Here is a 12,563-nt window from a genome sequence, read left to right as displayed (position 1 = left end):
GCTTTCGCCTTAGTAATCCATAAAGTCTACAAGCATTGTCCTATCTCAAGAAGTCTTTGTTGTCACCTCCTGACAGGACATATTCCTGCCGTTGGAACTGCACAATTAAACGCATATCCGGTTCCACAAACGCATTTAATTAGTCTTTCCTCCCTCAAGCCATCTGAGACTAGAACAGCCCATCATCTTCCATCGTCGCCATCGTAGACCCCGAAGTATTTGCATTAAAGGAACCAGGAAGAGAATTTGGGCTATGATAAATTGGTGTTTTGATAATCGCATATCGTTTAAGGTAGAAAACCAAAAACCTGCCTTTCAGAGCGAGAATGAAAAAGAGATTGCGGACTATTTCTCATCTTCTTTTCCATCTAAACTTTTTGGCCTTTCTAGTGTGATGCATCCGCGATGCCCAAACACGTCAGACGAACCCAGCTCACGGATTGGACACAAGCACTGCGCAACTTGGACGCACGCGCTCCTCAACAAAATTTGGATTCGGGTTCTTTGCCAATGTGTGTCGTGTCGGCACTTGTCATAACTTGTGACTGAGAAGTTCCATGGTGTGCTTAAAGCACGGTGGAAGCTTGGGAGTCATCGAATCCGGTGTCCATGGCACGTCACGACCTCGTGTTTTTTTCATTTCGCTTTTAAAATCAGGTGGAAAGCCAGGGAGGAAGAAGTGAAAAAATCATTTCATTATCCCTTTAACCCTGAAGCTAAATATCTTCAGTGTTTCATCTAACTCGAACACGCAAAAAAAAACAAAAAAAACACAGATACGTTTTTACAGGTGCGGACGTGCCGAAGTGCGAAGCCTGACATTTGGAACCGAGGAATATGCAAAATATGTGCTCTGTCAGAGTAGCAAAGGGGCATTCTTTTTGTCTCTAAATATTCGTTGGTTTTTTTAAATGTAACTTTGTGCCTAGTTTCCTCTAAATTTCATGTTTTTCCTAGATCCCCGGCCGCCTTGCCTGCTCGCACATATCTGTCGTCATCTCCTTTTTGGACTGAGCTTCAATTTTGTAAACTCAATAGATTTTTTAAAGTTAACTTTCGAGAGTATCGATATTGGGGGGTTGTGTGTATATTTATGCAGCCTAGAACTTGGTGTGCCTCAACGGTTGACGAGTCTCCCAGCTGTTGGTGAGCAATTTAGCCAGTGCGGTACAACCGCTAGCCTGGGGTCTTTAACGTGCATCACGCACACGACCGCACGCCGGTACGATGCTCATCCAGATCGGAACGGGCCGGGGTGAGAATTGAACCCAGGATCCTGGGTTCTGCAGCGCGAGCATTCGCTTCACGTGCTCCGAGCTGGTGTGCGCTAAACCACTCGGCCACCGATCTCTTTTTTTTTTCCCAAGAAATATTTTTTTATTAAAGTTATGTCTATTTACAGAATTTTAAAACGATCACATTGGTTGCCATACACCTATCATGTCAGTAAGCACTGTTAGACAGGCGAAGACTGCGATTTACGCACAAATTCAAAATGTATCTCGCTCAATCATTTCTCTGTAGCGTCACATGCATCCCATGCAGCCACTCGCGCAGTTGCCCGGGAATTATTATTTACCACTGAGCCTTCAGAGCGCGGTTATGCAAACGCGTTCCAAATAGCGACCAACATTCAAGCCCTTGTTGCTCCGTCGCCTCAAGAAGGCTGCTCATGTACAGAAAGCCGTCGCAGAAATGTTGCCACGCGGGCCTGGATCCCTCTCGGACCTCCAAGTGATCAGTCCTCGACCGCCACAGCGCATATTGACCGAGGAGTGCCAGCAGCTCCCATGCCCTACTCTGTGCACTGTCGGCGAAAAGCAGAAACTTCGCGCTCTTCCACTCTACGTAAAGATCTATCTGCAGCACTGCTCGAAGTTCTGCCCAAAAAAGCTCCGCATTCGTACAGAACAAAAACACATGTTCAAGTGTTTCGGGAAACGGCCACAACGCACAATTTGTTGACAACGGTTCAAAGAAATCTTTTTTAACCAGCCACGTCTTGACCGGCACTACTTCGAAATGGAAGCGTAGAAAAAAGTTCTTGACTGCCGCTCTGACCGGGTATCTACGTAAGTGACGAAATACATCCGATTTATCCGCACTTCCCGGAAAGCTGCGATAGAGTGGGGGTAGTATGAGCAAATCTACAGTGTCCCAGTAAAGGGATTTCTTTTTAACTTTCTGCAGGTACTCGTCGGAAAAGCGGGCTCGGAAAAATTCCTTCGCCGCTTCTATTTCCTGGTAGAACTTCAGAGCACTTGCCCGGAAGACCCCAGTGTCTCCTCGAGCCACGGCCCCCCAAAAAGCTTCCTCCCAGCTTCTTAAACGCAGAAATCACGAGATAATTGCCTTGATCGCGGAAAAATAGGAAACCCTGTACTTTCAGCTTACGTTCTACGTTTACAAGACCCAACCCTCCTTTCTTCTGGCTTACAAATAGGTTGTCACACCTGATACGTTCAAACCACGAGTCCCAAATAAACGTTGCGAAAAATCGCTGAACCTTCGCCACGTCACTTTGGGAGCACGGCAACGCTTGTGCCGCATAGAAAACGGTCGGGAAAAAAAACATAGTTACAAATAAATGCGCGATTGAACAAAGAGAGTTCCCTGGCATGGCATTCAAGCACCTTGCTTCTGAGGCGATTAATGTCCAAACCACCGCATCGGCTACTCGGTTGATTTGCGGTCAAACTGAGCCCTAGATAGTTCGAAACGCTCGTCGTCCAGGTGACACCGAGGAACTACTCCGGTTTCAAGACCCAGTCTCCAAGCCAGGCTCCGAAGGATTTGTCTGTGTTCATCGACGCACCCGAGACACTGCAAAAGTCTGCGATGTGTTAGGTTACAGCGCGCACTTGCGTCCTTGACGAGCACAACACCGTGACGTGATCCTCGTAGACGAGCACTTTAAGCGTACCCGACCCTAGGGACAGCCCACGAATGCTCGCGTCAGCGATAATGGCCCTGCACAACGGTTCCAGGTACAATGGGAACAGAAAAGGCGACATCGGGCAGCCCTGTCGCACGGATCGGGTAGCTGCAATTGGAGCCGTCCTGTTGCCGTTGACCAGGAGCCGCGTTGTGATGTCATGGTAGCACAGCTGCACATACCGTAGCAGTCGCGCCCCGATGCGCTGTCTCGCACAGGATTTGCATGGCGTGCAGGTTGGTGCTGATGGTCTGTCCCTTGATGCCATAGGCCTGGTGCTCTCCGACGATGATCCATAGACCCCATTCCAGCCGCTTGACCAGAATCTTGGCTAGGATTTTATAGTCGCTTGTTAGGAGACTGATGGGCCGGAAATGGTCGACGTTCGTGGTACCCTTGGAGTTTTTCTTCTGGATGAGCACCGTTACCACCTGTCGCATGGATGGCGGCAGCAGTCCTCGCTTCAGTACGTCGGCGTACACGTCTCGTAGGATAGGACACAACTAGCCTGAGAACGTCTTGTAGAACTGGCTGCCGAGCCTGTCTAGTCCTGGCGATTTGCGCGGAGCTAATTCCTTGATGGCTCCCTCGACCTCTGATGCCATTGTTTTCCGGTTCGTTTGTTTTCGGACCTTTGGAGATATCTTGTTCAGCGCCACTCCAGTCGTTTGGAGAACGCCGTCGTCCACCACTCTCGTGAAGAGGCCGGTGTAGGCCTGCAAAAACGCGTCCTCGATTTTTTCTTGCCGGGTAACCTCAACGTCACCTACTTGGAGCTTCCCGATCTTGTTGCGTGAAGCGTGCTGGCGTTCTTCGTCTTGAATATTTTGCTCGGCTCTTCATCTCTCAAGAGGAACAGCGTTCTGCTACGGACCATGGCACCGCGGTACTCCTTCTTGAGAACCTCCAGAATACTACCCTTGCAATCGCGGATATCTTGAGTGAAGAGTCCCGGGGAACGATTTTCCTCTGCAATGAGGGTTTCCAGGGTCTTCGTCAAGCGGCGCTTATCCGCCCTTTCGCTCGCCGCTGTGCCGGAACGCTTTGAGCTTGACGTCCTCTTTCAGCTCCTCCCAGGTTACCGCGTTCATGGGCGCCCCTCCCGTTTTGTCCTCGAGGAGGTCCTTTATCTGCGTACACAGTTGCTCGTCCTCGATGAGGCTTTCGTTTAGCTTCCAGCCGCTCCACCAAGAGGACTTCCGGGTTGGCGGCACGAGTCTGCCCAGCGTTACCGCGACCAGAGCGTGGTCCGAAAACGCCTAGGGTAGGACTTCTAACACAGGCGTCATTGCTGAAAAGTCTCCCGAGGGGTAGATACGATCTAGTCGAGCATGGCAATTTCCTCGCAAATGTGTGTACGTTCGGTCGACTGTTTTCTCGTTGTCCTTAGCATCCACCAGGTCAAGGTCGCGGAGCAGTTTTCGCAGTTCCGCCCGGCTGACGTCCGCTTTCAGCCGCTTCGAGCAATCCCTGTCGGCCAGCACACAATTAAAATCACCAGCGATAATCGTTCGACAAGGTGTGTCGAGATACTGGCGAAGATTTTTGAAAAAGTCCCGTCGCTCAGCCGCGTCATTAGGTGCATACACAGATACAAGCTTGTGAAGCTATCCGCATTGCAGCATTTCTACAGCGCACACCCGTCCATTCCTGTCTCCCTCCCACTCGGAGCAGATTGCGATGTTTCTCTTCTTGCGAATCATTATCGCCGTTCCTCCGCTCTGTCCAAATGCCCTCGACAGGAAGATGACGAAGTGACGATCAAAAAAGCACGTCAACTCCTCCACTTGACCGTCTTTGGCAATCTTGATCTCTTGCAAAAAAGCGACATCAACCCGCTCGTGCACCATAGTGTCCAGCACCCATTGGTCTCTTCTTCTTGCCACAAGACTTACACAATTGAGGGCGGGAAACTTGAGGGGTCGCATATTGTGGAAAGGGGGTGCTGGCGAAGTCATGCGACGAGGACACTTTCGAGAGATGAGCAGTGAGGAAAGAGAAAAAGAAAAAAATTACTGCATCTCCACGTGGTGAATGATGTTGATTGGGGCGAAGCTCGGGTGGTGCTGATGATACTGATTTTGGTCATAAATAGTGCTGACGGTGCTGTTTTATTCATGTCAGTAGGAGAATGTGTGATTTTCTTCTCTTTCTTTTTTTTAAGAAGACAGATGGGATGGCAACTCAGAACCCCCTACTCTTTTTTTCTTCTTTTTCTTGATACTGATTTCGGTCATGGGTAGTGCTCATGGTGCCGTTTTCATTCATGTCAGTAGAATAATGTGCGGTTTATTTCTTTTTAATTTTTTTAAGAAGACAGATTGGATGGCATCTGAAAGCCCCCTTTTTTTTCTTCTTTTTCTTTTTCTATTTTTTTTTCATTTTTTTTTCTTGCTCCCGCTGCTGAACTCACCAGCAGGGGCACGCCGGACGTTTTTTTCATTTTATTCTTGCTCTCGCTGCTGAACTCACGAGCAGGAGCACGTGAGCTCCTGCTCGTAAGCTCACGAGCAGGGGCCGTAACACCGTTCACTGCGAAGCCGTAACACCGTTCTACATATCCGACGCTGCGGCGCCTGACACCTGCGCGCAATTGTCTTCACCCAAACGCTTCGCAGGACGCTGTTTTTTGGAAAGCGGTGCCAGGAAACACGCTGTGCGCTGGCAGTACAGTTTGCACAGCCTGGCACACAGCGAACTGTACCACCGGGCATGTTCCTGTGGAAGCTGACCTAAAGAAATCATATACTTTGAGTTTACATCTTGACTAGAGAAATAAAATTATCGAAAGAACTACGAGTTTCAAAATAACTGCCTGAGTGACAGCACATTTCTGCACTTGAAAAAGGGTGTTTGCAACTGACAACCGCTGAGCAGATAGATTAAAAAGGCATACCATAAGCGCATACAAGCCGCGACGTTGGGCCACCGGCGCTTGTAAAGGGCTCGCGCCGCTGCGCGCAGTTTGTCAGGCACCGCACGTTGGATATGACGAACGGTCTTACGGCTTTGCAACATTCGGACAAATGATTTGCGGCAACACATCTCTGCACTTGAAAAAGTGCGTTGGCAACTTACAACAGCTTAGCGGCTAGATTACGAAGGCATGCCATAGGCGCATTCAAGCCGCGACATTGAGCCGTCGGCGTTTGCGAAGGGATCGCGTCGCAGAGCGCAGTTGTCAGACGCGGCAGCACTGCATATGCCTCAGCTTCGCAAACATTGGGACGAATGGTTTGCGGCGACAAAGCGGTCTGATGTGTCTTGGTTAAGTAAGCAGAACTCGAAGACATACGCTACAGTGGGAGTCAATGGATCGAGCGCGGGCGGCCAAATTACAGCGCACTCGGCTCTCGCGTTGCGATTGTTGATTCAGAGCTCTGCCTACCCCGATGACATGTGCGCGGGTGTTCATAAACGGCTCCTCTCGACTGAACGCGGGTCAAATGAACCAAAATGAACAGCTAACAGCGCGATAGGAATCGGCAGCAAAGGTAGTACTCACCCGGGGAACGACGCGTGAAGAGGCGTGTTGTCCGTCGGCACTCCCGTCGAAAAAGGCAAAGTAAAGACACAAATACTACATACATATAAGAAATATTGCGCGCAGAAAAGAATAGAAACACTTAGATGCAATAAAAAATACACTGAAATAGGTAACAATATGTAATGGAATCGAAAAACAGAGGATTAAGAGGTGACAAGCGACAAGCCAATGCGATCTGATGGCGCAGCGGCCAGGCGAGGGTCAGTCTCTCCCACAATTCCTCGCGTGCGGGCCAGGGCGCTTGGGGGATTTTGCAAAATGTCTGTTGTGTTTTTATAGCGCAAGCAATATCTTAATCTTGGCGGCAGAAATCTTCGGCTAGCAGTTGACATGGAGGGACAACGGTGTGCATGCTTGCTTTCTCTGAAGCGGCCAATGAAGCGAAATAACAGCGTGTGCGGGTTGTCCGTCCATCTAATTTTTTGTTTGTTGTTTGTTTCAGACTACATGTGCTACCAATACAAGGGGGTGGCCCTCCAGGCGCTGACGACTAGCATGTCGTCTCTGCTGTGCTGTCGAGGGAAATTTAAAGAGTAAATATTGCAGCTGCAGTTTTTTCCATTCTGTTCCTACTACCCTTCCTGCGAATTTCTCTGCATGCTTGGTCTTTTTGTTTTCATGGTACTATAAACTTTTGTTATTGTCCGTTGCAACTATAGAATAGCAGGAGCCCCTCCCACAATTGCCTTTGCTCGCCATGATCGGCGTTGTCCTCTCAGATCTCCTGCTTGCTCATTCAAAAGAGTGAAGGGCTTTGTGGGAGGGGCTTCTGCTATTCTAGAGTTGCAACGGAGTATAGCGCGACCTCGGTTAATTAAATCATTTCGACGAGTCCTAGTGGGCACCCATGCATTTTTATGGGAAGGACTCTGCATCATATTTTGAACCGAGATAATGACCGCACGAACGGGAAAGCACGGGCCTTCTGCTAAAAAATTAACCGGACCAAACTTTGTTTTCAAGATCAGATAGGAAAAAGTTTACTCCTGTCTTATAAACGGCGAGTCACAGAAATCCTGTGCTAGTCTCGCCACGTTAGGAAGCTAATGCTATGACCCCCACCTTGGTCTCTTTAATGCTTGTTATGGCTGTTTTCACATCTGGTATTCTCACTGTTCTTTGGTCAAAAGTGAGTGGCAGGTCGCCATAGGTTTCCAGAAGAAAGCGGTTGCATATGCAGACATTTCCAGCAAGTTCGTAGCGCAGTGCAACCGAGAAAAGACTCTACGGTATTGTTGGTGCAAAACATTAAGCCTCACAACCAGCAGCAACGCAATCGTGGATATACTGCACCGTACTGCGTTTATTTGAGCTCTACTCCACACAAAAAATTACAGGGGCACTTAGGCATTCCTTTGTGGATTGAATGCCAAAGCGTTGGCATTCCTAATGGCACTTCTTTTTTTTCCTCTATTGTTAGGAATGGCAATGGTTTCGCATTCAATCCATGTAGGAATACCTAAGTGCCCCTGTAATATTTTTTTTACGCATCATATGGCGTCGCATATCATGGTACGTCATGTCTTCACGAGAAGTGTGATGTCATCGAACCGAGGACATATTTTTGTGACCATCTTGCGGGCTCATCAACGCCGACGACGTCTTTTGCCGTAATGGGACAAGCTTCTTTTTGAGGGGAGAGTAATGCCGTTTCTGAAGCGGCTGAGATAGCACAGCAGCTTGCATGCCTGGCTCTCACACAGCAGCACCGGGTTCGATTCTCAGCCGTAGAAGCATATTTTATTCTTTTTTTTATTCTTCGGTTGGCATTTGGTAACACTCGGTTAACGCCGCCGGACGCCGGATTTTCCGCTCCATGGGCACGTAATGCTTTCGCATTAAGAAGGCACATCCAGTCAGGAATGTGCCTTTTCGTGTGGTAGAGTCGCACAGCTGCCCACCACTTCGAAAATCACAACTGAAGTACGAGGGGGCACTAGTGATCATAAAATCAGGTTCACACCATTTATAGGTAAAAGATCCATTTGGGTGCAGTGAAGATTTGTGTGGCATTTTCTTTTGTTGGTTCATTGGCGCGTCTCGCCGTTGATCGCAGTCCTGCACCTCGTGAGCTCTAACCGGCAGGATGGACAGCTCGGCAAACTCGTCGGCTGAACACTTCGTCTGTTGTTAGGCATTGTCCTTATGCTGCTTCAAGTAGGGATGCATGCGAACAGTGCGCGAAACACGTGCCTCTTGCCCACGCTTCTAACTTCACTGCTGGTCGTAGCGAAATAGCCAAGTGACCTGCGGCCAAGTTTGCCCTAAGGACTTTGTAAGACACTTTGGATGATATCGTAATATTTTGTTTTAAGTCACAGAAAAGTTGCAACATTTATGTTTCATTAAACGGATTTCTTCTCGGGTTTTGTCATACAAAATTTTTTATCGTAAGCTTTTTTGCTTTTTTTTAAATTTGGCCTCTGATGTCTCGATCCTCCAAATAATTCAAACTTTGTGTATTGCATCGATTGGTGAAAGCTGCAGTTGACACACGCCCGTTCGGAGCATGCATGGCTTTATGATCCGCATAGAAACCTATTACCGTTTCCTTCCTGTCCGTTGTGAGTAAAAATACTTCTTCAAGATAGTAAACAAAACAAAATACACAGGGACAAGAAGTGGACATAAAACACTGGCTCCAGTGTTTACCACCACTTATTGTCCATGTGTTTTTTGGGGCGCTTGTCTACGATTATGAACCAATTGGCCCGAATGGCCATATTGATTCTTAGAGATGCATATAAGTTATAGCTTCTCTATGTTCAAATTTGGTAAACTTCATAAGCGACAACATCTGCTCGCTTACCTTTGGTGGACCTTGTCAAAAGCCAAAATAAAAGACGGCAATGCGGTGGCAAAAACGGTGAGAGATTGATTCTCGCAACTCGAGGACAAAGTATACTTTTGCACCATGGTGCCCCTGACAATGTAGTTTGTGCCACTCATTAAACTATTAAGGTAGTGTGTAAATTAAGTGCCTGGGCGAGAAAAATGTAGGAAATTTAAATGTGACTTTTTGCATTTAAGGCTGGTTCGCACATACAGTGCAGTGCTAACTCAGCCCTGTTAAGGCAACGAGTCACTGCTACTTTCATGGCTTGTATCGTGTGTTCTGAGTTGCCTCCTTTCATGCAAAGAACTCATGTCCCGGTTTGTAATACTGATCTAGCGCTGAGGTAGTGCTGCACTGTGAGCAGGATACCTTGCTCGGACATTGGAGTTTAGATAAGCAAATCAATGTGTAACTGTGCATCTTTTTTTATAGGTTGCCTGTATTCCCGTGGACGCGAAGGCAGTACAAGGTGTCCCGTGTACACGAAGGCAGTACAAGGTCCCCCATGGACACGAAGGCAGAGTACCATATACTTGAATTTCGCATTTTTAAGAAACCAGTTATTACTCCTTCCCACGGTTTTATGCAGGCATTTTCTGAGCCCTGCATGCGTATATAGGCAAACATATAAGTGATACTTGCACTCGCTTTCCACTTCCCTCAAAACAGCGGTTACGTTCGGACCACATGTCATGCAACCTAATGCCGTCTTCCCTCTTAGAGCTCTCTATCTAGAAACCCAAGCTAGGAGTATAATTTCTAATACATTTCATTTGAAGATCTAGATTTTATTTGATTGATTTCGGCTTTTAATGGCGCAGCGGCTGCTAAGGCCATAGTGCGCCAGAACCATGGTAGAGGAAAAAACTGCGGTGCTATTTAGTTAAAGGTGAGGCATGATATGAGAGTTTAAAATCTTTCATGAAATGCATGCAATACAAAGAAAATCCACTAACTTAAATGTGCTGTAATAGGCCAATGCTGTTTAGGAAGCTAAATATTTGGTTATGAGGAACAAGAGGCTCCTCTCTCAGCAAAAGGGCTGGGTGGAATGGGATCTGTTCTCTAAAAAACCGTGAAAAGTTGGTGCGACGCTCATCACGATATTTCGGACATTCAATGAGAATGTGCAAGACGGAAAGTATTTCACCACATTCTTCACACATTGGAGCATCCCCTGCTCGCAGAAGGAAGCCATGTGTGAGTTGAGTGTGACCAATTCTCAGGCGACAGAGAACAACTTCATAAAAAAGCTCGTTATGTCGGCAACTGGCTCACTCAGAAAGAACAGGTTTCACGCAATGGAGTTTATTATGGACTTCAGTGTCCCATTCCTCCTTCCATTTCTTTTTAATCAACTTTTTCAATGATGACCTGAAATTTAGGTATGTGACGCAGGTAACCTCTGTGTCCATGTCCTGACATGTTCTAGCAGCCTTATCGGCCTCCTCATTTCCGACTATACCGACGTGGCTAGGGACCCAACAGAAATTAATGGTGATGTTGGAGTTTGTGGCAGCTACAATCTTTTTACGTATTATCAGAATAAAAGCATCTTTTGGTTGACCTAGGGATGCAAGTGCACGGAGTGCACTGAGAGAATCTGAGAAAATTACGGCGGCCTTGATATTCCTTTTGATGATAGTATCCACAGCTACCACTAGAGCATATGACTCTACAGAAAAGATGGTGGCTTGGTTGCTGAGCCGCGTTACAATACTACATGACGGCCCGACTACAGGCATCCAACACTGCTGCTCCCCTTCGTTCCATCCGTGTAAAACTGTACAAAGTTTTTGTAGTTTTCGGAAATTGGGAAGAACTCTTGCCTAAGATCTTTCGCTGGTACATTCTTCTTGTCATACTTGGAAAGAGAAAAATTAATCGGAATAGGTGTGATGTTCCAGGGTGCAACTGGGCTGGGCAACGCTGCTACCGGACTCGATAAGTCTATTGCAAAATTCTTTGCCTCGGATTTAAGGCGCAGAGGAAAAGGAGGTAAAACAGAAGGCTTGTTCTGGTACGTCCTTTCGTACCGCGTGTCCAGAAACACTTCGAGTGCAGGATATCGAGGCATGCAGCGAACTCTTAAGTGATATTGAAGTCCCAAGAACAGACGTCTTTTTCCAAGAGAGTATTCATTAAATTCAGCGTAGAGACTGGGAACTGGAGAGGTCCGGAAAGCCCCCCTGCAAGTCGTAGTCCCAGGTGGTGGACAGAATCCAAGATCCGAAGAGACGGCCGTGCCGAACCGTACGCTATGCAACCGTAATCTAATTTCGATCGAACAGGGCACTGATACAAACGCAGCAGGCACCTTCTGTCACTACCCCAGGACTTGTGAGAAGGAACTTTCAAAATATTCAATGCTAGCAGGCATTTCTTTTTTAGCTGCAAGATATGACTACGGAAGCTAAGTTTCTTATCAAAAATAAGCCCTAAAAATGTATGCTCAATATGTACGTTTAGAGTCTGACCTCCCACAGTTTGAGTGGGTTCTGTAATGATACTCCTTCGAAGAAAAAACAGAACACAGGCTGTTTTCTCTGCTGAAAAACGGAAACCATTCTCATCTGCCCAACGAGTCATTCCATTAATACCTAGTTGAACTTGGCGTTCACAGATAGCTGAATTACACGAAGAGCAGGAACTTTGTGCATCGCCAACTTAACGTGCATAGGAGAGATATCGGGAAAGAACCTGTCTAAGAGAGTTCATTTTGATCAGAAATTAAAATAACACTCAGCACCGACCCTTGGGGAACACCATTCTCTTGGACAAACGTTTCAGAAAGTGTAGTGCCGAACCTCACTTGGAACGAGCGCTGATCGAGGAAGCTCTTGATAACAGCTAGCATTTTCCCACGAATTCCAGCTGAAACTAGATCACTTAAAATTCCGTACCGCCATGTGGTATCATATGCCTACTCAATATCGAAAAACAAAGATAAACAATGTTGTCTTTTAACAAAGGCATCCCTGACTATTTTTTCTAGGCGAACAAGGTGATCAACAGTTGATCGCCTCGTCCGATATCCACATTGAAATTTGTCGAAGAAGTTTTTCTGCTCTAAGAAATACACCAATCTAGAGGTTACCATTCGTTCAAACGTTTTTCCAAGGGTACTGGTTAGTGCAATGGGTCTGAAGCTAGAAGGTGATAATGGATCCTTTCCAGGCTTTAGCAAAGGAATCACAAGTGCCCTTTCCCAGAGAGTGGGATAAGCTCCACTGCTCCATACACAC

Source organism: Ixodes scapularis, unplaced genomic scaffold (assembly GCF_016920785.2).
Source record: "Ixodes scapularis isolate PalLabHiFi unplaced genomic scaffold, ASM1692078v2 PGA_scaffold8__174_contigs__length_109621045, whole genome shotgun sequence".
In the NCBI taxonomy this organism is placed as follows: Eukaryota; Metazoa; Arthropoda; class Arachnida; order Ixodida; family Ixodidae; genus Ixodes; species Ixodes scapularis.
The sequence above is the reverse complement of the archived record's forward strand: the minus strand, read 5'-3'. Positions refer to the sequence as shown.